Source organism: Gossypium arboreum, chromosome 5 (assembly GCF_025698485.1).
Source record: "Gossypium arboreum isolate Shixiya-1 chromosome 5, ASM2569848v2, whole genome shotgun sequence".
Lineage (NCBI taxonomy): Eukaryota > Viridiplantae > Streptophyta > Magnoliopsida > Malvales > Malvaceae > Gossypium > Gossypium arboreum.
The window spans coordinates 32,087,795-32,112,904 of record NC_069074.1 but is presented as its reverse complement, the minus strand read 5'-3'; the positions used below and the strand labels follow the sequence as shown (position 1 = coordinate 32,112,904).

Here is a 25,110-nt window from a genome sequence, read left to right as displayed (position 1 = left end):
CATGTAGTCGAATATACATATGTCTATACCAAAGTATCATACACTATTAAAATCATATTATCAATGCATAAAGTCGAATCTTTAAACATTTGTTTACATATACTCATGTATTAAAACTTAATACCACATAATTACACTTAACTTATGGCCGAATATACTTCACAATTAGTCACAAATTCAAACTAACATCATACATATGTTTGTATCACATATCAAATAATCAGCTTACCTTATTTTCAAGGAAACAATAAGCTAACTCATACCTAATCATTTAGCTCGTTTAATGTATTCGATTACCACATCAGCATAAAGTCTTTTAGGCATAATCATATAATAATTCACTGGCATAAAGCCTGCTAGGCCTAAGCCTGAATCTCACACCGGCACAAGGCCTACTAGACTCAAAGTCTGATTTTATACACCAGTAATAAGCCTGCTATGCATAAGCCTGATTTAATTCACCAGCACAAGGCTTGCTAGGCTCAAAGCCCAAATATCACTATTATAAAATTTTCTCATAAACAATTTATATGTCAAAAATTCCAGATGCTCCATATAGTTCATACGGACTTTCAAATGTTATAACTCAGTCGAAACGAATGCATGAACATAGTTACCATGCTTAAACACATTCGGCATTAGCATATAGTAATTCATATATTTTATTTCAGCATATATACTTTGCATTTAATGAAAATTAAGTACGTCTATTTGCTTATAAGCTTACCTTGGATAACGATAATCGAGACGGGATAACTAGTCGACAACTTTGGTTTTTCCTCGGTCCAAATTTGATTTCTACATTTCTTGATCTAATTCAATACAAATTCAACATATTTAATCATGTATTCAATCAAATTCATCCAAAACCACATAAATGGTTAATTACAGTTTTGCCCCTAACATTTCACATTTTTCACAATTTAGTCCCTATTTCAAAACAACACAAAATACTCAAAATTTCACTATGCCCATGTTAGGTCGAATTTACCTTAGGTCCTTAGTAGCCCATTAATTTCATTTATTTCACATTTTGACCCCTCAATTTACAAATTTCTCAATTTAGTCCTTAATAAGCATTTTTATCAAGAATCACTTAATAAAACATGATAATCTAGCATTAAATATTTATTTTTCATCATCAAACAACAAAAACAACAAGCTCTCATCAATGGAAAATCACAACAAGCTCTCAAGCTTCCATGGCTATTCTAAATGTGAATTTTCGGTGGTGGAAGGTGATAATGAACCAAATTTTTCTTTTGTTTTTTTTAATATTAACTTATTTACTAAATACCAACTTTAAACTTTAAAAATAAAATAAACTTCAACAATTCCAAACCTTCCACTAACCAAAATAGTGGCCTAATTATCCAATAAGGACTCCCACTTTAATATTCCATAGCTATTAGACACATTTGACTTATAGAACACAACTTCTATACTTTACGCGATTTAGTCCTTTTTGCTCAATTAACTATTGAAATGATAAAATTTTTCAACGAAACTTTAATATCATCTTATTGCCACTTCGAAAATATTTATAAAAATATTTACGACTCGGTTTATAGAAACGAGGTGCCAATACCTCATTTTCTAAAACCACTTAAACTTAATAAATCGCTTATAAAGCCAAAAAGAATCTCAATATCAAAAACCTTTTTTTTAAATCACAATTAACCCGTAAATATTAAAATGATAATGAAATAATTTTTTTTGATGTCGGATTGTGGTCCCGAAACCACTGTTTTGATTAACCCTAAAAATGGGCTGTTACAGCGGTAAACCCCTGTACTGATAAATTGTAGTTAAACTGCCAGATCAGATCAGAATCAGTCTTCCATCTCTTCACAATCAAACCCCAAATAGTTCTATGCAAAAGTATGTATGTAGACAGGCGTATAAAATAAAAATACAAAATTCCTAGACAATTATTTGGACACAAAGACTCACATCTAGACAATCAATCACAAAATTCTTGTACAGCCACAGAAGGCGCACCACATACAAACTCCCACACACCAATCAAACAGATTTAGAAATGTGTACACACACTATCCCAGATTTAGAATCAATTTCAAAATAACATCGAATATCCCTCAAACTAGTTGTTTGCATAAAGCGGTAGCAACGAAGACACACAATTCAAAGCCAAAACAAAGTCTCGACCACCCTTACTAAGACTTAGCTAAGATTCAAAACCTACAGAAACACAATCAAGCCTGAAATTGACACAGATAAAAAAATCAATGAGAAAAGGCCACACGGCCGTGTGGAAATGCCTAGGCAGTGTGGGGGGTCAACAAGCCCATGTGGAGGGCACATGCCCGTGTGGAGGGAGGTATACGCCCGTGTAACCCAGGGACATGGCCGTGTGATCTGGCCGTATAACTCTATGTCTATTTGTGCTAATAGGGTAAAGGACAGACACGATCGTGTGAGGGTTTCACACATTCGTGTGCCCATCAGATACGGTCGTGTGTCCAAAACACATGCCTGTGTGGGATCCCTATATCCACAAATAGGCCACACGACTCTGTGGTACCAAAATAGCCAAACCCTAATTATCAAATGCACATGCCCGTGTACCCAAGGGACATGGCCATGCAAAAATTGACTAACTCCCTAAATCAGCCACATGACTGTGTGGCCAGGCCGTATGGCACTGAAATTAGCCCTAAAACCCTAAATCCCAATTACACACGGGCGATTGAGGGGACACGCCCGTGTAGCCACTCATGTAGTCACAAATCCATACTGAATCTGGCCTAAATCTCGATTTTGCAACATCAAAACAAACCCCAGTCATTAACCACTCTTTAAACAACAGAATCTTACAGAAATCCTCTAGATTCAACAACAATTTCATGTTAAAAATAAGCAGTTCAAAACACACGCAAGTTGCCAAATCTCACAGTAATTTGAACTACTTACCCAATTCAATAAACACTCAGAATTATCAAACACTACAAAATTGAATTAACAAATCAAAAATAGAAGAAAAGATGTTTGAAACCCACACCTGATTTGCGAGATAAGCACTTGAATCATTCGATTCACTCCCCAAGAAAATTTAAATACCTACTGGTTAACAACAATAAACCCAAAATTAATTTGAGAATCAACAAAGGAAAAGAAAAAGAAGAAAAATCACTCGATTGAAAAAAAATACTCAAGGGAGGGTGAAAGGACGTCCAGAGAAAAAGAGGAAGAGTGCCAATTTTTTCCAAAAATAAAATTAGCAAAAATAAAGTAAAAAAATTAATAAATGTATTTTTAACCCAAAACAATTACAAGGTGTTAAAATAAAATTCCTCAAAGCACACATGAGGACTCAAACCCATAATCCCGAGGAAAACTAACACACAACCAACCACCAGACTATCAGGCTCATTCTGACATTAGAATGTGAAAACAAACTCAAATGTCTGATCTAGCCACTGACCCTACCTATAAATCTCAAAACTTCTAGCCCTAAAATCTAGGGCGTTACAACATAACTAATAACTAAAACTCTAGAAGATATTCAAGTGTCTAAAACTGAAGATTAAAATAGTGAAAATAAGAGATCTCGATAAGTTATGTCAATTCGAGAAAATCAAACCGATAGTAAAATTGGTTGGCAATGGTTTTACATGCAATTATTGAAATAATAAAATAATAGGAGGATCTTGAATAAATCTATTTAGAAATGTAGATATGAAATAGATTAGTCAAAATAGAATGACGCAACTCAAGTACAATTAAATTCGTGGAGTTTTTGGACCAGTAGTCTAAATATCTAAAGGTATAAAGCTAGTGATGGTGCAAATGAAGTAATTTTGCAAAAGTGGAATGAAAAATATGAATTTTTTCGCTAAGTTCTGATATTCATTATGAAAAGATATAATATTCTTTTGTGGTGGATACAATAACTTTTAGATATATTACTAAACTGATAGTTCAAAAAAGATTTAATTTGTGTCTAATGATTGTTGTTACAACTTTTTATGAATCATTATATAGTAAAGTCTATATTAAAATCCTTGAAGGATTTAGAATGCTAAAAGCATATTGAAATTCTTAGGAAATTGTTCATTTATATGAATTGAAAAATTTGAACATATGTAGTAAATAGTAGTTGGAGGATTATTAAATGATCCAAAATATCAATTTGTGTTTTTATAGAAGAATCATGATTAAAGTTTGCTATGATTCTGGTTGAAACTCTTGAAAAGATATAATTCCCTCAAATTTTCCCTTACTCATAACTTTCAAAAGAATGGTTTTATAAATGCTTAGCAAATACATTCAAATAGTCATTTGAAAAACTAGTATTCAAGGTGGAATACGTAGAATATGAGAAAGTATGTGATGTTTTCATGAGGGGGAGTAAATACGTACTGTACTTTTTTTCCTTAATCGAGCTTTTGTCCCAGTGGGATTTGCTGGTAAGGTTTTTAATGAGGCAACATATTATGCCTATTATAGATATGTGTACTCTTTTTCCTTCACTAAGATTTTTTTTCCAGAAGGGTTTTATCTTAGTAAGATTTTAATGAGACATATTATCTACCAATGGGCATCTAATGGGGAGTGTTATAAATATCTTATTAAGTGAATGCACATCAATATCAAGATAAGTTTTGGTGTACTTTATGTCACATCCCAAAAACCCGGTTAGTGAAACCCATAGTGGTCACGTCTTGATTTTGAGTAAAGATTGTAAGAATTTTGTTAAGTAAATTAATTTGGTTTAATGGTTAAGTGTTGTGCTTGGGTGTGAGAAGTTATGGGTTCGAATCCTCTCCCTTGTATTTTTTTACGAAATTTTGGTCTAGATCCCTATCTTTGAGAATATGGGTTAAAAGTTAATTGTGCGACAAGAATGAGTTTCTTGGTTTAGTGGTAATGCTTTAACTTATCCTTTGGTCCTATGTTTGAGTATCTGTGTGTGCAAATATAAATTTATTTTTGCTAATTCTTCTAGAGTGTCGCCCATGTAATGGTGGTTGGGTAAAATGCAGTTTTTGGGTAATTTGATAAGATATCAGGAAATTAAGGTTAGTTAGATATATTAAGATTTCTATTTTTTTAAATGAAAAAAGAAAAAAGAAAATTAATAATATCATTATCAAAAGGTTTATATTTTTTCCTCTTTATTGTTTTATTTTCCCAAAAGAAATTTCCCTTTCTTTCTAACGTTACCCATGTTTTTCCTTTCCCATCTTTCTATTGTTTCATTCTTTTTTTTTTGTTAATTTTTTCTCTTTTTCTCTATTTCGTTTCTTTCACTTGAAGTCTGTTCGTTTTGCAATTGTTTTGTCTTATGGTTGTCGTTTTGGGTACGATTTGGTGTGCATAATTCAAAGAGATTGAGTGTAAGTAAATCTTGGTGTTTGTATTGTTGTTTTCCATTAATAAAGTTTAATATTTCTTTGCGTGTTTTTGACGTTTTTAGTTTCTATGAACATCATTTGTATGGGGTTGATTTTTTAGGTGAGGATTTTGAAACGAACGTCCTTCTGACGACGTAGTACTATTAAGTTGTTAATTTGTTGGGTATGTAATCAATTGTCAAGTGATGGGTTCTTGAAGTTTAGACTTAATGTTCAACTTTTTGAGGCCAAATCTTATGACTCAGATGTATTTAGTGTTGCTAATTAGCCCATTACGAACGATAATTTCAGGGTCTAGAAGTGTGCTATCGTGTTGAGGTTCGGAAATAATCAGGTTTTTAACGAAAGCCTGAAAAAATAACGACCGACGAAAGCCAAAATTGGGACTATCGATGCCACACGGCCGTGTGGTAGGCCGTGTGTGACACATGACTATGTGTGACACACGACCGTGTGACAGGTTGTATGTTGGACAGTTTGTGTTACACGGTCTAGGCCTTTTGGGTCGTGTGGGCCCTTTTTTGAAAATTCCCATTTTTGCCCTTTTTTTATTTTTGAACTGTATTTTACCTCTTCCTAGGATCTGTACCGCTTAGTTAAGACTTGAAAACAAGGTATCGATGAGTATGCTTTTGTGTTGATGGGTTTAGGGTATTTGCAATATATACACCTGCATGATCTAGTACTTGTAGTTCTGATGGTATTCGCTATGTTTATATAAGTTTGTATAGTGTATGATTTTGTTAATTTTTTATTTCCAAAATTGTTATATAACCATACATGTGACTTCACGGAAAAAATTGATGTGTTTCTATAAGGTTAAATAAATTTGTTCTGTAAAGCATAGACTTCTATACCTTCTGTTTCTGTTGTTGTACGTCAGGATGTTCTAAATTCTTACCATTCTAATTCTATACATGCATGCCATGACACGTTGCATAGGGTTTGAGATAATGTTAAAGGAGGAAGATTCTGTATTGGCAGTTGAATGATCTTTCTAATCAGTGGCTTGACCACATATATTTGATTTGACAGTTTAACCGTGTATTGCTAAGCCATCGTTGCTGGGCAACCCGAGGTGGCAGGTCATCATTGTTTGACAACCCGTGATGACTTAATTGGTGTGTTTTGGATGGATGAGTTTGGGGAGAACTCTATTTTGGTGTGTAGCAGAGTTGGGTAAGACGTTTTCTGAAAAATCCACATTATCTTTTTCTGAAAAATACTGCATTGGCCTTATCATGCATAGTCAAATCTGTTTGACTAAACACCATGAAATTTTATGTGGTTTTCTGTTTTGTATATTGTAATTTGTGTGATTTCAATTTGAGTTTTTGTTATACACCGAGATCTATAAATCACCCTTTTTTTTTTTATTTTTGACGTTTCAAGTAATCAGTAAAATTAGAATAGGTTGGCGTGTCGGAGCTCATATGGTTTTATCAGCTATATAAAAAATAGTGATTTTCATAATTATTTACTTTGGACTTTTGGCAACTGTAATTTGTTTTTAGGTTTTGTTTTGGTTTCTGTTTAATTCGTCGATATTGATATTTTCGAACGTGATACCACAAAACCTCACGAGTTAAAATTTAAGATTCGATTTTCAAAATTAAAACTTTGAAAGTTTTCCGATGCAAAATAAAAAACCCCTAAAGAGTTTTTGTTTTTATGGTAAATAAACAAATGGCTTCAACGGGTGGTTTCTTTAAAACTAGAAATGATTTTTCGAAATAGATACTATCAAAACACATGATTTGGAGTACAAATTTTGGTTTAGACTAAGTATTTTTTTGGACTTAAGTTTTTTAAAATGTTTGTGAGAATTTTATATTTTCTAAGCACATACCGAATTTGATTAAATCAAAAGTTAATCTCCCCAAACTTGACTGTAACTTCTGTGTCGGGTTTCAAAACTCGGGTTGTGATTTTTAGGTACAAAAATTTTAGTGAGATGTGTTTTAAATATATTGAATTTCTGATTATTTTGATACCTAGGGTTTATAAAAAGAATGTGTATTCATATTTTGATTAATTATTTGAGTCTATAAAAAGAAAATCTGAGACTCCGGCATCGATCCTAAAAATATCCTTACTTTAGCTATACTAGATAAACTAGCAAATTTTAGTGCTAGGATTATTCTACTCTAGCCAAAAGCTTTAGTAATTTTGAAAAAAAAAAGACACTGTTAAAACTTTAAATTTAGGATTTTTAATAAACCTAAGCTAACTCATAAAATTTTTTAAACTGTAGGTTAGTAAAATGGGTACTTAGAGTCATGTTGTGTGAGGGTGTGATGGACATAGCCGAGTGACTCAGGCCGAGTCCTATTCTCAGGGCAGTAAGCCCAATTTGGAAATTAGCGAGTTTGCTAAGATGCCCGAATCTGGGGTGGTAATCAGAAAGCTGGGGACGCTGCTGTATTCCAAGATGTTTAGAGATTTAAAAAAGGTTGATAAGACCCAATTTGCATATGTAGGTCAAGATTTTATGATTGAGTAACCTCAGACGCATCTAGTCAAGTTAGCAGAAAAAAGTAATCTCTCGAAGGGCAAGAATAAGGAAATCAATAAAGTGGTAATAAGAGGAGTTCTGGTCCGGTTGATTTGAATCCACGACCAAGGAAATGGGTCAGAATAGTCAGACCTCAATAGGTTAAGGAAATTGTGAGCATGGATCAAGTTTCGATTTGTACTTATTGTGATAGGCGTCATCCGGACAATTATTGGAGAAAAACATGGGCGCGTTTCAAATGTGGGTCTGTTGAGCATCAAATCAAGGATTTCTCATGACAATCTTTTAGTAGGATGCAAGCTTAGGCTTAGGACCGAAATCAGAGACGTGAATATACCATTAGGTGTCGAAGGAGTCGTGGTGCATCTAGCAACAATACAAGTACTTTTACGATATGCTCCAAATGTACTTTGCATTTATAAGACTTGTTTGTACCTATATGTTTATGGTAAGTGATGTTTTTGGGAGTCTAGAGTAGAGAATCATTAGTGATATTTCTATGGGAAGCTTCTTGAGGCAATTCGAGGTAGTGAATAGGAAATTTGTCAGAAACATTGTCTTGATCGGGTTTGCATGGAGATCAAAGTTTTGCATTGATGGCGCGGTGGTCAGTTTAGAAAAATAATTTTGAATTTTTGTTTAAATGTATTGTGTGACATTTGAGATTTCGAGGATGAATTTCTTTTAAGGAGGAGAGAATTGTCACATCCCAAAAATCAGGTTAGTAGGAATTGGGTTAGTAAAACCCAGAATGGTCACGTCTTGATTTTGAGTTAAGATTGTAAGAATTTTGTACAGTGAATTAATTTGGTTCAGTGGTTAAGTGTTGTGCTTGGGTGTGAGAAGTTCTGGGTTTGAATCCTCTCCCTTGTATTTTTGCAAAATTTTGGTCTAGACCTCTATCCTTTAGAATCTGGTTTAAAAGTTAATTGTGTGCATTTGTTGACAAGGATAAACTTGTTAGTTCAGTGGTAACGTTTAACTTACCCTTTGGTCTTGTATTCTAGTCTTTGCATGTGTAAACATAATTTTTTTTTCTTTTTTTTTTCTAGTGTGTCGCCCATGTAGTGGTGATGGTTGGGTAAAATGCAATTTTTGGATAATCTAATAATATATGAGGAAATTGGGGTTAGTTAGATATGATTGAGATTTCTGTTTTTTTAAAAGAAAAATGAAAATTAATAATATCATTATCAAAAGGTTTATATATATATATATATATATATATATATATATATATATATTTCTTTTTATTATTTTATTTTCCCAAAAAAATTCCCTTTCTTTCTCACGTTACCCACTTTTTTCCTTTCCTATTTTTCTACTGTTTCATTCTTTTTCTTTTGTTAATTTTTCTCTCTTTTTCTCTATTTCATTTCTTTCACTTTCAAGTCTGTTCTTTTTGCAATTGTTTTGTCTTATGGGGTCGTTTTGGGTGCGATTTGGTGTGCAGAATTCAAAGAGATTGAGCGTAAGTAAATCTTGGTGTTTGTATTGTTGTTTTCCATTAATAAGGTTTAATAGTTCTTTGCGTGTTTTCGACGTTTTTAGTTGTAATGAACATCGTTTGTATGGTGTTGATTTTCTAGGTGAGGATTTTGAAACGAACGTCTTTCTAACGACATAGTACTATTGGGTTGCTAATTTGTTGGGCAAGTAATCAATTGTCAGGTGTTGAGTTATTGAAGTTTAGACTTAACGTTCAATTGTTTAACGTCGAATCTTATGACTCTGATGCGTTTAAGTTGCTATTTGCTCATTACGAATGATAGTTTTAGGGTCTAAAAGTGTGTTGCTATGTTGAAGTTCAGAAATAATTTGTTGTGTAACGAAAATCTGAGAAAACAACGACCGACAAAAGCCAAAATTAGGGTTGTCAATGCCACAAGGCCGTGTGCTAAGCTGTGTGGTAAGATGTGTGACATATGACCATGTGTGACACACGGCTATGTGACGGGCCGTATGTTAGACTGTGTATGTCACACGATCTGGGCATTTTGGGCCACAAAGGCTGGCCTTTTAGGGCATGTGGGCCACATAAGCATGTGGGCCCATTTTCTAAAAATTCCCATTTTGGCCCATTTTATTCGTGAAATGTTTGTAACCACTTCGTAGTGTCCATACCGCTTAGTTAAGACTTAGAAACTAGGTTTCGGTGAATATTCTTCTATATATGTTGATAGGTTTAGGGTATTTGTAATATATACACTTGCATGATCTGATACTAGTAGTTCTGGTGGTATTCGCTATGTTTGTATAAGTTTGTACAATGTATGATTTTGCTAATTTGTATTTTTGAATCTGTTATGTAACCATACATGTGAGTTGATTAAAAGAACTGATGTGTTTCTGTAAGGTTAAATAAATTTGTTCTGTAAAGCATGGCCTTCCATGCCTTTTGTTTCTATTACTTACGTCAGCACGTTCTACATGCTCACCATTTTGATTCTATACATGCATGCCATGACACGTTGCATGGGGTTTGGGATAATGTTAAAGGAGGAAGATTCTGTACTGGTAGTTTAATGATCTGCGTAATCAGTGGCTTGACCATATATATTTGATTTGGTAGTTTAACCGCATATTGCTAAGCCATCACTGTCAAGAAGTGACGAGTCATCGTTGCCAGGCAACCCGAGATGACTTAATTGGTGTGTTTGGATGGATGAGTTTGGGGGAGAACTCTATTTTTGTGTGTAGCGGAGTTGGGTCAGAAGTTTTCTGAAAAATCTTCATTATATTTTCTAAAAAATACTGCATTGGCATAATCATGCATACTCAGTTCTGTTTAACTAAACGTCATGAAATTTTTTATGGTATTCTATTTTGTATATTGTAATATATTTGATCTCAATTTGATTTTTAGTTAGACACTGAGCTCTATAGCTCACCCCCTTTTGTTTTATTTCTGACGTTTTAGGTAATCAGTAAAATTAGAATCGATCGGCGTGCGGGAGCGCAGATGGTTTTATCAGTTATATAAAAAATGGTGATTTTCATAATTATTTATTTTGGACTTTTGGTGATTGTAATTTGTTTTTGGGTTTTGTTTTGGTTTCCGTTTAAATCGGCGATAATGATATTTGCGAATGTGATACCGCAAAACCTCGCTAGTTAAAATTTCAGATCCAGTTTTCAAAATTAAAACTTTGACAGTTTGTCGGTGCAAACTATGAAATCCCCAAAGAGTTTTTTTGTAAATAAACAAATGACTTCAACAAGTGTTCTTCTTAAAACTAAAAATGATTTTTCGAAATAGATACTATCAAAACACATGATTTGGAGTACAAATTTTGGTTTAGACCGAGTATTCTTTTAGACTTAAGTTTTTCAAAATTTTTGTGAGAATTTTATCTTTTCTAAATGCATACTGAATTTGATTAAATCAAAAGTTCTTTAACAAGCTATTGTAATCTCCCCAGACTCAGCCATAACATTTGGGCCGGGTTTGGGGGTGTTACACTCCAAATTCTTATAGTTACTAGAACTGAATTTGTACTTCATTTATACTTTTTATGCTCTATAAATAGAGATTTTGAAGAAGCTTTATAGATATTCTCATTGATTAATAAAATAGGCTCTCTTTACTCTCTTATTTTATTTATTCTTTATAGTTTGTCCTTTATTTTATATCATCACATAATTTATATTAGAATTATATACCAATTAATTACTCATATATTCAATAAAATAGCCTTCAAGAAAGATGCTTAAGTTTGGTTCGTCAAAAATTTCTTAATTATAGGAACTCCCTTGAGTTTTGGAATCTTTTTCATTTGATGAAGAGCCAAGCAGAAAAAAAAAAAGTTTGAAGAATTAAGGTTGTAGAGATATGCTAAACCGATATCCAAAGAGGTTGCACATTTGATTGAGAGGCATAGTTGTGCACTTTTTGGATATGAGCATGCATGTATTCTTGAGACTGATGAAGTGATGATGACATTTTTTTCATGCCTAAAGAGTTTAGTTTTGACACTGTATATGGGTTAAGAGAAAGTTACATCAGTTGATTAAAGTGCTCTGTATAGAAGAGTTCTGTTTTTCCTTTCCTATCCCATAACTTTAGTTTTTTTTTTTTGTCAAAATCCCATAGCTTTAGTTTGCAAGCACTTTATAGTTATAAATTCATATGATGAAATAATGAACTGTATAAAACTTTGTTCATCTATGACATCATGATTCATTTCCAATATCAATATATTGGAAAAAAAACGTATAAATTTATTTATATTGTAAATATATTTATATTATATGTTATAAAAGAGTTCACTATTTCTTAATTTATATTATCTTAATCTAATAGTACTTATAATGTATAAATTTGTTTTTTTTTCTTTTATATGTTAGAAATCAAATCAAAATAAAATAAATATATTTTATAATAGATCCTATATTTTATAATTGAATTGAAAATTAAAATTGTTTTTAAATGATCATTACATCTAACCAAATCAGTTTGATCCAATACAAAATCTAACACAACAAATAGCACGATTCAAATCTATTTGAAAATTTAAAATAAAAAAAACAAATCAATTAAGAATATTAGTCTTTTGTGTTAACTATGTTTCTCATATATTTTTAATCTATAATTATTTTATTAATAATATTTACGATGTTTGCAATAACGAATTATAATTATATTTTATATTAATAATTATAATTATATAATTATAGTTATTTTATATTAATAATGTTTTTATTAGTGTTACATTTATTATTATTCTATTAGACTTTGAGTCTATATTAAATTATACTTATTATTTTAAATTAATTATCACTTAATTAATATTATTGTTTTATATTAACTAAAACTAATACTTTAGTCGATAACTAAATGGGTTAAGCATTTTCAAATAGCATTAAAAGAATTACTAAAATATATATTTTAGTATCATTTAATAGGTTTTTTTCTCACCGAAATAGTAATGATTTCCATTACCATTTGATATGTTCTAGTATTAAAATAATGGTTCGTTATAGTTAAAATTTTTAGTCATATTCGAGTGAAAATTAATTTTATCTAATTACTTAATATTTTACTAGTGATTTTTTTCACTTTTTATATTCATTAGTTTCAAAATATTATATTAAGTAAAATATATTATTTAATGAATTAAGAAGTGAATATATAAAATCATGCGCACACGTATCTTTGGAACCTAGTATATTGCAAATTTTATAAAAGTTTACATGAGAGAATTATACTTTTCTTGTAATAACTCAGTTTTTAATGGTGCTAAAGATGGTGGTTATGGGAATCCGTTTTCGATGGTAGAGTATATAAATATTATTAAATAATATTTACGAGATAGATATCCTGTTTTTTTTTTTTGAATTTTGATTTTATTCATTTTATTATTTGGTCAGTTAGTCAATGTACGAGTGGTTTGTACTAGAAGTCAGTGGTTTTGAGAAATGATGTATCGAGACATCGTTTTCATAAACCGAGTTTATAAATATTTTTATTAAATATTCACAATTTTTTTATAAAGGGGTTGAGGTTCGGTCTAGAAATTTTGGCGTTTAAATAATTAATTTAGGAGAAAAAAGACTAAATCATAAAAATCATAAATTTAATCTATAAATTTTATTTTGTTTGATTAAAGGCATAAATGGTAAACATTAGGGACTTGCATGACAATTAAGCCTTAATGCATTTAGGTGGAGGGTTAAGCATAAGATGACATTAATTTTATGAGAAAAATTAGGATTAAAATATTGGTAATGGAAAATAATCATTAAACAAAAAAAAGAAAAGAAAAAAAGAACAAGAACAAGAACAAAAGATAGTGAATAGAGAGAGAGGGTATCATCCTCTTCATGCTTTCAAAAACCGTTTCCTCCATTTTTGAACGGAGAAAGCTTCGGTTAAGTGTTCTTCTTGCAGGTAAGTACTATCTAGCTTATTTTTTAATTAATTTTATGTTTTGAGATCGTTGTAACTCGGTTTAACTAACCCGAGTGTCAGTTTTTCGATATTGTTAAAATTTATAAATATTATCATTAATGAATGTTTGAAGAGTATGAGTTTCGTAAGTCCCTGAGACTAAATTTTGTGTTTCATAAATTCCATTGGTTATTACAATTTTCTGTTGCAATTAAGTTCTTCAAAGGAGGTTTGTTTAAATTAACGTGTTTAATAATTGATCTTACCAGTAGGTTATACACGACTTTAAGGTGTGTTTAAATCAAGTTTCAGTTAGTTAAAGTGCTCAGTATAGCTGCTGTTTGTTGTTGTTGAATGAGGAGAAATTAATAATTTAAATTGCTATAAGTTGCTGCTGCCTGTGCATGTTGTAATTGAAGAAAAATTTATGATTAAGGCTCAATATAGCTGTTGTTCGTTGCTGTTGAATTAAGAGAAATTAATAATTTAAATTGCTATATGTTGTTGCTGCCTGTTGATGTTTAAATGGAAGAAAAATAGGATGATTTATTGCCATATGCTACTGATGTTAGTGGCCGGTAGCTTGATGATCAGTGTTTATTTATCCGTGTGAAGTATGACTCTTACTTCAGACAAATTTAAAAAATAATTTTTTAGTTAAACTCTATTTATTTGTTTCAATTAAATTCTTATTAATTTAGATTATTTTATTATTATTTGACTTATGAATTTAGCTTATTATAGGTTCTTTTACAATCTTAATAAAATTATCTTCATCTTTTGTACTCTTCATTCTTTTATCATTATAATAAAATTATCTTTACCTGTAATTTTTTTATCTTCATTGAAAAATTTTCCGCGTTAAATTTGCGTGTTTAATTTCTCAATTTCTTTCGCCATTTATACTTGGTTGCTTAATCGGGTCAATTCCCAACCATATGAAATTAATATGCTCATCTCCGCTATAAAATGGTCGGTTACTGTCCAAATTATAGGAAAAATCTTTGTCGTGTGATTGTCAATGGAACTGCAGTCTGAATGTCGTTTCCAGTCGGTAATTGCTAATTTTATGGTGCCTTAAATTGTTGTATTTTAGTCTGCTACTGTTAGAAATAAAGGAGATATTGGTTGCCAATGTTTGGTACTGTTCGGAATGCTGGAATTGCAGTAATTAATTTCTCTATTTTAAATGTTTTGACCTGACAATAAATTATCCTATTAAATTAAATGTGTGGGATGTATCTATATGGTTAAATGAGGATTTAAATGTTGTGAATTGAATTGACTAAAGACTATAAATTTGAATTGTTTAATTGTTGTAAATGGAGGTGTTTAAATGTTATAAATTGAAGTGTTTTAAGTGCTATAATTTACGGTGTTTTTAAATGCTTAGCTATTTCGTTTAAAGGGTGTTGCATGTTGTTCATTCTCGTGGCAATAATAAGGACTCATTTAATGCTTAATAACGTTGTTCGGATGGAGTTACATGTTGTCCATTTGGTGTTGAAAATTGATATTGATTCAATGATTAGTTATGCTATTCGAATGGAAATCACAAAGCAGTCCTGAAATGCATAAAAAGAAAAAAGAGAGAATTGTCTAAATGTGCTGTCATTTATGCTGTTTTTTCCTTTATTAAGCTGTTGAAATGGGTTGATTTCATTGTCCAATTGTGACGCTGTTACGCTGCCATATTGTGTTAATTAGGTTGTCTGAATGGAGCTAATAACATGGTCTGAATGTGATGATATTAAGTTTATTTTAACGTCTTCTAATGACGTTGAAGATTTGCTGCTGTCAAAGCATAATTTAAAGATGTACAAAACTGCTCTTTTGTAATAGGTTTCAGCCGAATTGAAGGTTGGAGATTCAGTGTATTTATTCTCTTGCTTTAAACGGTATGAGCTGCTGTGTTAGATGAAGGAAAATATTGGTTGTTATTATTTAAACTTAGTCGTTGTCCGTAAGGGATATTTACGGTCCGAATGCTGGAATGTGCAACAATTGATTTCCTACAACAATTAAATTTTGAGTCCGATGTAAATGTAAGCGATTATTTGATGTTTAATTAAATTTTTGAGTTTGCAGGTCAGAAATCTTAAGATAAATATATGACTACTAGTCGGTAAGACTATAAATGCTATATGAAAGGATTATGTTATTATAATATAGTATAACATATTAAACTGCTTACAACCCTTTAATTTTTATTTTATTTATATCCTTATATAATTTATGTCATCTTATAATATTAGTTATAAAAATGTCACTGAGTTGATTACTTAGCGTTCAATTGTTTTCCATTCGCAGATTAGGTTCAATCATGTGTACTCGTGATAATCAGCATCTAACAGAAAATCCCGTACTCATCGAGTTGGTGAAATTTTTTTTTTTTTTTTGGTCAGCATGTACCTGTAGGATTTTATGCTATATTAAGTTTAGTTAGGGATTTATCCCAACATTCAAGATGTTTAATAAATAGGCATATATGTTAGTTGATAATGGTTCGTACTACGTATAGGTTTGGTGTTGATGCTGCTATGTGAGCATTTAGATAAGGTTATAATGCGCTGAACGTGAACAGGGAGTTATATATATATTACGAATAGAGGGTGCATGAAATGAAATGAATAAATAAGTTAATAGTTGAGATATTGATATATTAATCATGACATGGCTATGGGTCTAATGTATGATTTAAATTTATTATGAAACGAAAGATGTTAGTTGTTTCAGTAACGAATGTGATATTCCGTTGTTCGGACTCGACAATTGAGTCGAGTAATGGGGTGTTACATTTCTTATTTCATTCCACTCTTTCATGGGAATCTTTTAATTTTTTAATGTTAATTATGAGTTAGAACTATAGTTTTCTTTTGGTAACAAACAGATAGGAATTTTTGAATGTTAATTCTGAGTTAGAAATTAGGTTCCTATTCCTTGGTAAGCTGTCCAGTTAGTCCATTCATCTTCGAGAGGAGATGATATTGTCGGTGCTCGAAGGAGATGCGTATCATTTTGCTCAACATCGTGATATCAACTAGGATAGGAGCCAGTTTCCAGTGAACTTTGACATGTCCCTCTAGACTATAGTGCCTTAAAAATAGTTTGGGAACAATCAGATGCTAATTTGAAACAAAACAAAAAAAATTGAAAATTTTGGAAACAGAGGTCACACGACTATGTGGTCAAGTCATGTGACGAAGCCCAGGCTGTATGGCTCGGGGACATGGTCGTGTGGCCAAACCATATACAATTCAAAATATGGGTCACACAGTCGTATCTCAGCCCGTGTACAAATCGAAATAGGGTTACACGACCATGTCGCAGGCTGTGTGAGTATACGAAATGAGGCCACATAACTCTCTAAGACTGTGTGAACCATCCTGTACCTAAAATAAAAAGGCATACGGTCGTATAAGGAGGCCGTGTGTCGTGCGGCAGCTCGTGTCCTAGGTCGTGTGAATCTAAAATGACCCCTAATGCAACCCAATTCATCAACCCTTTCTTAAACAGCAAGTCAAACCAATTTCAAACACTTCCAAACATACCTAAAACATGCCAAAATCATTCAACCTATGTGCCTAACCAATATGCCATCACTTGGCACCACCACGATTCATACACCAATTCAATCCAAATTCAAGGCTACAATCTCTTACCATAAACTTACATCAAACATACCACCTAACCATTTCATTCACAATCCATCCCACCATAACTATCTACTTTCTTTTTTTTTTTTTTGAAAGACATAAGTAAGTGACCAAAGACACAAATATACATAGACATTTACAAACCAAAATCAATGTCCTATTTTCAAGTAAGCTAGAAATAAGCTTAAACCATACCACATTGACAAATTAGCATCAAAGCTCCTATTACACGCCATTTATAACTATCAACAAAATAACAAAACATCTACCAAAGTGATGGATAGATAGTGTGAATGTACTCCGACGAAGTTCCAACCGATCGAGCTTTTCTATAATCTACAAGAAAGAAAAATAACTAACATAAGCAACTAATTCTTTGTAAGCTCAAATAAATCTTAAACAAAAACTTACCAAATAGGCTCAATTTATGTAGTTTATGCATAATTCAATTAGCATGTTCATATGTTTAACCAATTCCTATTTGCATCATCAATCTTACAAGTTAGTGAACTTGTATATAAAACATACAATTTATCCATACCAAAAAACATATATTTGGAGCATATCCACTTAGATAACATTAAACACATTTCCGATGTATCATTCATACATCACAAAGCATTTATACAAGTACTTTCCATTTCATCCATTTAGCATATGACTTATCATAAAATCACATTCACTTAATTTAAACCTTTAATACCTGTTGAACTAAATGAAACAACATCAGATTCACGGGAACCATGCTCACACAAAGTGTACTTGTACCTATAACTATAATCGTATCTGAATGCTCAAATAAGCTATGAAATGGGTCTGTTCACACGAGTTGTGGGCCGGGATGAAAGCTACATGATACTGCTCACACAAGCTGTGGAGAATCCGCAACAAATGCAGAACCTCAACAATCGGTAAGACACCCAAGACCAACACTCAAAACTATATAACTCCTAATGACAAGTCATTTGTATCCTAAGTATTCACAAGGTTCAAACGAGACATATTACATATTCAAACCTTTTAATTATTACACATTGATTCATCACTACCAAACAAATCATGAATTTTCACATTTTCGATTATAACCTTCAATTAAACTAACCTTATAATTCAATCCAAACAACTAATTATCATTTAACAATCAATTAGAGCTATATAAAACACAACATCAATCAACAATTCAACCAAGACAATAATTAACCAATTTAATCATTATACAAACTTACTAAAACAAAAACCGATGATTACTCCACTATTTTAGCTTTTCCGTGATTTGATTCTGACTTATTCGTTTCTTAATCTAGATAATAATTTTCATTCAATTAAACAATTCAAATAGCTTAAATAATTATTTTAAGCTTATAGCCCTTATCAAAATAAATTTACAAAATTACTCCTATCATTTTAACTTTTATACAATTCAATCCTTAAACCCAAAACTTGCAATTTAACCACTTTTAACTACCATTCATGCTAGCCAAATTTCTTAGGCTTTCTAATAAGCCCATATTTATCACCATTTCAAAGTATTTCCACGAAATTTTGTTATTTTAACAATTAAATCACTTAACAAAATATTTATATTTAGCTATCACACTCATGAATCTATCATTTAAATTCGCAAATATACTTAAATCATTTATGGTAGGTCCCTAGATTTTTAATAGTTTCACAAATTAATGCCCAAGTTAACTAGCTTAAGTTAATACAATCACAAAAACATAAAAATTACTAAAGACAAAAACCAAAATAACTGACATGCAAGCTAGAATATGAACTCAACAATCCCAAGCTTGCTTCAACGGAGTTTCGGTCAAAGTAGGTGAGAAATGAAGAAGATGGCCACCCATTTGTTTTGTTTATGTTTTTTTTTTTACTTTTTTACCCTTATAAAATTAATGAAATTTCTTAAATAATCACATCAAAACCGTCGACTTATAATTAGAAAAAGTATAATTTCCTTTTAGGTCCATTAATTTATCACATCCGATTAATACATTTAACTAATATAACTAAATTTTGTAGATTTTACGATTTAATCTTTTTAATTAATTAATTAGTTAAACATTAAAATTTTTAACCAAAATTTAATACAACCCTATAATAACTCTATAAACATTAAGTAAGTAATAAAATATTAATTCATTGGTTGAAATTGTTGTCCCGAAACCACTGTTTTGAAACCATTAAAAATGGACTATTACAGAGACATAATTTTCTTTTCATTTGAAGTTCATAAAATAATTTTTTAGAAATATTAACTTTATTGAACAATCAATAACATTTTCAAACTAATATGATTCTTTTTAATATATAGCAACTAAATTATCCATTTAAAAGTAAAAGGACTAATTTAAATAGTTCCCTATAATAATGGGACCTACATGATAATTTCACTTTTTATTATATTAATACTTGAGTTTATTGAATCTCACTGCAACTTACGAATTTTTAGAAACGAGTTTAGATTTTGATATATTTTATTATTCATTCTTTAAAAATATAGTAAATGAAGAAATGCATTTATAGTGCTCAAGTTAAAAACTAGAAATTAATATTTCATGGGATAATTTTGATATAAAATTATAAAACAATTAATGATTAATAGCCTTAATCAAACTGTTATGGTTTGCTGCAGATAGTTCATAAGTCCAATTTAATTATATCTTATTGGATTCATGATTATTAATTAATTTCATATCTTTTGAATTTGTATGAAGACTTCCTCTTAAAATAAGATATTTTTATCTTAAAATTGTCAAAATCACACTTTAGTTAATTTCATTATAATTGTGTTTAATTTAATAGGTAGAATCGAGCTTATTTTTTAATTTATAGGTAAGTGAATTGAATTTGAGCAATTGCATTTTGTTTGGAAATTTCAAATTATGAATTAAATTAAGAGTGTTTAATATAACATGATATGTTGCATGTTTGAAAAAATAATTAAAATATGATATAATATATATCATGTTAGAAATAAAAGGTAAATTGCACCAAAGGGAATTAAATTATTAGTAGGTTTACATTTTGGTCACTCAACTTTAAAAAGTTACAAAATGATCATTGAACTATTTAAAAATTTTCATTTAAATCATTGAACTATTCGAAAGTTTCGATTTCAAAGTAATATTATTTCAAATATGATAGTAGCCCAATGGAATTAGATGTAGGAGGTAATGGTTCGGCGGGCAGGAGTATGGAAGAATCGGAAGCTAGGTTTAGTATCGAAGAGGAATTTTTTCAAAATAGTCAAAACAGAAGAAAGAAAAAGTCTTTGAATAAAAGAATTCAACCGATGCGTGAAATTTAAGACGGTGTTTTGTCGACAAATGAAAAACAGAAGAGGGATAGAAAGGAAAAGATCGCTAAGGGCAAGGAGATAACAAGGTGTGAAGACTCAACGGTAAATTTATCGTTATCTGATTCAAATATAAGCAATCGTAGAAGGGTAATTTTAAGGGAGGCAAAGAAAACTTGGGAAGTAGGGAAGATGTTGGGGCTAAGTGTGAGGGGAGACGAGGAAGAAGTAATTGATGAAATTAGGAGATTAGAGGGGTAGTAGAGGGAGGAAGTCGAGGGAATCGAATGGGCCAGAGGCAGGAATGTCGGTGAGTTGTTCTTGACTTTGGAATTCTGTCTTTGCTCTAGTTGTGTAGTTAAATTTAGTTGAGGGTATGAGAAGCTTATCTTAGAATATTATAGGGTTGGGGTCGAAGGTGAAAAGGGAAGCTGTCAAAAGAATATGTCGTTTGTCTAGAATGTTCGTTTGTTTTTTACAGGAAACAAAACTAGAGGTGATAATTAAGAATGATGTGAGGAAATTATGGGGGGATGATAATTGTGAGTTTCGATTCATTGTAGCTGTAGGTAGGTTGGGTGGTCTGTTGACAATGTGGGATAAAAATGAACTCATTCTATCTAAAGACTAGAGTGATGACAGAGTGATAGCTATTGAAGGAAAATGGGTTAAAGAGGGTTTAGATGTAGTTTTAATCAATGTTTATGCTTCTAACATCGCGTTGGAGCAGAGTATTTTATGGGAGCTGATAACAGAGTTAAGAAATTAGTTTGCAAGCCCTTGGATTGTGGGAGGAGACTTCAACGTGGTATGTTGCAGAAGTGAAAGGAGCAACTGTTTGGGATCAGAGAAGGGGTCTAGAGAGTTCGTTCATTTTATCAATAACTGTAATCTCATTCATTTGCCTTTGTTTGGAAAGAAATTTACATGGTATGGACAGGATAACAAAAAAAGTAGACTCGACAGGTTCTTGCTGGAAGAATATTGGTTGATTAAGATTAAGGATCTTCAATAGTTGGGTTTAAAGAGATCAGTTTCTGATCACATTCCAATTTTGTTAGCAGATCCTGAAATCGATTGGGGTCCCAGGGCATTTAAGTTTATCAATGGGTGGTTAAAGAAAAAGGGATGTGCGGGCTTGATAGAGCAGGAATGAAATAATATGGACTGTTTGAATGGTCAAGTTGCTAGAAAGTTGAGAAAGCTTAAGGGGGTCTTGAGAAAGTGGAACGGGAATAATGGTAATATGTTGGAAGAGAATATTGTAGAGTGTGAAGAAAGGATTAAGGTATTAGATGAAATTAGTGAACAAAGAAGACTGAGTGAGTGTGAAATGGAGGAGCTTAAGAGATTGAATTCGGATGTTTGGGACGCATTGAAATTCAAAGAATCATTATGGCATCAGAAATCTAGAATGATGTGGTTGAAAGAAGGCGATGTGAACACAACGTTCTTCCATAGAGCTATTAAGATAAAAGCAAAGTGAAGGACTATATACAGAATGAAAATTGGGAAATTTTGGTGTAATAACCCAAGAGAGTTAAAAAAGAGAGTGTATGAATTTTTAAAAAATCATTCAAGGGGCGTTTGAGGAGTTGGAGGATGGAGATGGAGCTTAATTTTAAGAGATTAAAGGGTACTGAAGTGGAGAAACTGGAGGAACCTTTTTCAAGAGAGGAGATTAGAGAGGCAGTTTGGAGTTGTGAAGAATCGAAAGCTCCTGGTCCGGGTGGGTTTAACATGTGTTTTTTCAGAAAATGTTGGAATATCATTAAAAAGGATCTGTTTAGAATGATGTCAAATTTCTATAGGTCTAGCAACCTTGAAAGATCCATCAATAGTTCGTTTATTGCTTTAATTCCTAAAATGGAGAATCTGAGTGAGATAGCTAATTTTCATCCAATCTATCTGGTTAGTTCTCTTTATAAAATTGTTGCAAAAATCCTCTCTCGTAGATTAAGAGTGGTCATAGGAGAATTGGTGAGTGAGACACAATGTGCCTTTATTAGAGGGAGGTAGATTTTTGATGGTATCCTAATTGCTAATGAAGTGATACATTCGATAAAGCAAATGGAATGAATTGGGGGAAATTTGAATTTCAAACTAGATTTCTCCAAGGTGTACGACTGCATTTGTTGGGATTTTTTAGAATTAGTGTTACGAATGATGGGGTTTGGGGATCGATAGATTGGATGGATGAGGGAGTGTGTTTCTACAGCGAGAGCTGCTGTCCTTGTAAATGGATCGTCTACAAATGAATTTAATTTTGGCAGAGGGTTGCGTCAAGGAGATCCTATATCACCATTCCTTTTTATTTTAGTAACAAAGGTCCTTCACTTGTTGCTAAAAAAAGTAGAGATGTTGGGGCTTATTGTAGGTGCTCAAGGTGTTATTCCGGATTAAATGATTTCACATTTACAATTTGCGGATGATACGATCTTGTTTTTAAAAGTTGAGGAAAGGGTGGTAGAAAATATGAAATATATTATTCGTTGTTTTGAGATATTTTCGGGTTTGAGTATAAACTTCAAAAAATCATACATTGTGGGGTTTGGTGTGAATGAGGAATTTCTGTATCACATGGCAGCTTTATGTAAATGCAATATAGGGGTGCTACCTATTTGTTATTTGGGTATATCGTTAGGAGCGAATCCGAGGAGAGTTGCTACTTGGGAGGTTGTGGTTGAGAGTTTTAGAAAGGAATTGTCGGGTTGGAAGTGTAGAGCTATGTCATGGGCTGCTAGAATTGTATTGATAAATGCAGTGTTATCGACTTTGCCTATTTACTTCATGTCTCTTTTTCAGGCACCGGTGTCTGCTTTTAAAAAAATAGATAAAATAAGGAGACGCTTCCTGTGGGGTAGCTTTGATGGAAAATGGAAATTGGCAAAAGTTAGTTGGAAACAGATATACAGGCCAACTGAAAAGGTGGAGCTAGAGTGGTTAATCTTACGATAAAGAACAAAGCCCTGTTAGCAAAATGGAGATGGCGTATTGCGGTTGATAGAAAGGCATTATGGAGAAAAGTGATTTTAGCTAAGTATGGCACAAATGTGAAACAATGGCGATTTAGTGCGAGCAAATTGAAAGAAATTTAGACGGTTTGGAGAGGGATTATGGAGAACTCGTTGGATGTTAGTGTGGCTACTTGGATGGGAGATAAAGATTTTAGTTGTAAGATAGGGAATGGTAAGGCTACGTTGTTTTCGGTGGATAAATGGAGTGGTAATGGTATTTTAAAACAGGATTTTCCTAGAATTTTTTTGTTTAGCGAAAATTAAAAACAGTTCAGTTTTTGATTACTCGCTCAATAATGGTTTTTGTAACGTTAAATGAGAAGAGTTATTTGTATGACCTCTATTGGATCGGGAATTGGAGATTTTTAGTTGTCTCATTGAAAGGGTGAGTTGCGTGGTCTTGATTTCGGAGGTGGAGGATTAGCTATTATGGGCGCACAATGTTAAAGGTGAGTTCTCGGTGAAGCCATTATCTAAACTATTGCTTGAGGGCAACGGGGATGATTACATTTTTGCCTTTGATAGAATATGGAAATTAAAAGTCCCTCCTAGGGTGCGTAACTTTCTTTGGTTGCTAGCTATCAACAAAGTTCCTACGAAAGATTTCTTAATAAAGAGAGGGGTGAAAATACAAGCCATATTGAATGTGTGTCCTTGGTGTAATAGGGAGCTTGAGAGGGCAGACCATTTGTTTTTTAAGTGTAATTTTATTGCTGGGTTTTGGAGGAGGATTTTTAATTGGTGGGACATTGGTTGGAAAGTGGTGAACAACTTTGAAGAAATTTTATTCGTCATGCTTCAAAGTGAAGTTTTTTGGTTTTTCCAAGAGTCTGCGGCTGACTGCAATTGCGGTGTCTTGTTGGTCTATTTGGCTTGTAAGGAATGAGTTAGTGTTTGAAAATAAAGTGTTGTCGATGGCTACGCTAATATTTCATTCCAAGATGAGGGCATTATTATGGGTAAGAGCTGCTTTCGACGAGTGTATGATTCAAGAGAGATTATGGTGGTTTTTTCTGTATAAGTGCAGTATTTCTAAATCTGGCTCAAGAGGTTGGTTTTATCCTCCACATGCGTGGCTGATATTTAACGTTAGTGGAACTGCTTCTGAAGGTGCTTCGGGCTATGGAGGCGTGACGAGGGATGAGGAAGGTAGTGTTAGATCTTTATTCTCAGGCTCTTGTGATGCTTGTGATGCTTATACAACTGAATTAGGAGCAGTCATTACAATGTTGGACATTTTTATTGAGATTGATTAGAAGGGAGGTTCATTAATTGTTGAAATGGGCTCGAGGGTGGTTTATAACTGGATTTTGGATAAAAAAAAGGAGACCATGGTTTAAACAAGCTTCATTT

The 25,110-nt window shown here is 32.2% G+C and overlaps 1 long non-coding RNA gene across 2 annotated transcripts; it reads left to right on the top strand.

Moving 5' to 3' along the window:
* Window positions 1-13,608: 13,608 nt before the first annotated feature.
* Window positions 13,609-16,455, top strand: LOC128293277 (uncharacterized). 2 transcript variants are annotated; one of them, XR_008283433.1, is made up of 3 exons: window positions 13,609-13,783; window positions 15,626-15,828; window positions 16,094-16,455. It is a non-coding gene; the product is annotated as an uncharacterized LOC128293277 (long non-coding RNA). The 2 variants fall into 2 exon arrangements; XR_008283432.1 differs by having other exon boundaries at window positions 15,626-15,908.
* Window positions 16,456-25,110: the final 8,655 nt, after the last annotated feature.